The sequence below is a fragment of the Gavialis gangeticus genome, unplaced genomic scaffold (genome assembly GCF_001723915.1).
Source record: "Gavialis gangeticus isolate Ggan-Ray unplaced genomic scaffold, GavGan_comp1, whole genome shotgun sequence".
NCBI classification, from domain to species: domain Eukaryota; kingdom Metazoa; phylum Chordata; order Crocodylia; family Gavialidae; genus Gavialis; species Gavialis gangeticus.
In genome coordinates this window covers 49,153,477-49,153,785 of record NW_017729031.1, presented here as the reverse complement: position 1 = coordinate 49,153,785, position 309 = coordinate 49,153,477, and the positions used below count along the sequence as shown (strand labels likewise).

Sequence of the window (309 nt, the reverse complement as noted above, 5' to 3'; positions counted from 1 at the left end):
GGGCCAGCCCCTCCCCCCCACTAGCTCCCCCGAGGCTCCTGACCCCTGCCCTGGCTGGCCCCATCCTCCAAAGGTGCCCCCGCCCCTTTAAAAACAAAAAACAAAAAAACCCAGCACTTACCAACTGTCATCTGTCTGACTGGGGCCCTGCCTGCACAGTGCGGGGCAGGCTGACAGCACCAGCAGCCCCAGCCCAGGCCCTGCTGCCCTCCCACTGCCCTGTGCTGCCCAGGAGGTCTCTGCCAGAGGCCCCCCTCACCCCTGCTTCTAAGGTAAGCAGAGCCATTTTTTTTTCCTTCTGTTCTTTTT

The 309-nt window shown here is 61.5% G+C and overlaps 1 protein-coding gene across 1 annotated transcript in view; it reads left to right on the top strand.

Annotated features, from left to right (window-relative positions):
• Positions 1-309, top strand: part of TTC21B (tetratricopeptide repeat domain 21B) — a 111,755-nt gene that overhangs the window by 55,785 nt on the left and 55,661 nt on the right. The gene's annotated exons all lie outside the window — the stretch shown is intronic.